Genomic DNA, 207 nt, shown 5'->3' with positions numbered 1-207 from the left:
ACTCCTGGCCAATGTGCTGGGGAACTTCTTCATTATTGTCTGTTTAGTCATTCATATTTTAATCCTTTTTTAATTTCTTTTTATCCTATTTTATTTCCAGAAGCCATATTTGAGCACACACACATACATGTAGATTCATTTAAATTTTAGGGGGAAGATTAAAAGTAGAAACTGGATCTGTGAATTCTCACAGAATCACAACTGAAT

General features: G+C 32.4%; 1 protein-coding gene across 2 annotated transcripts in view; it reads left to right on the top strand.

The window, feature by feature from the left end:
* The window catches only part of rab11fip4a (RAB11 family interacting protein 4 (class II) a), a 32126-nt gene that overhangs the window by 24009 nt on the left and 7910 nt on the right, over nt 1-207 (top strand). The gene's annotated exons all lie outside the window — the stretch shown is intronic.

The sequence above is a fragment of the Etheostoma spectabile genome, chromosome 15 (assembly GCF_008692095.1).
Source record: "Etheostoma spectabile isolate EspeVRDwgs_2016 chromosome 15, UIUC_Espe_1.0, whole genome shotgun sequence".
Lineage (NCBI taxonomy): Eukaryota > Metazoa > Chordata > Actinopteri > Perciformes > Percidae > Etheostoma > Etheostoma spectabile.
The sequence above is the reverse complement of the archived record's forward strand: the minus strand, read 5'-3'. Positions and strand labels throughout refer to the sequence as shown.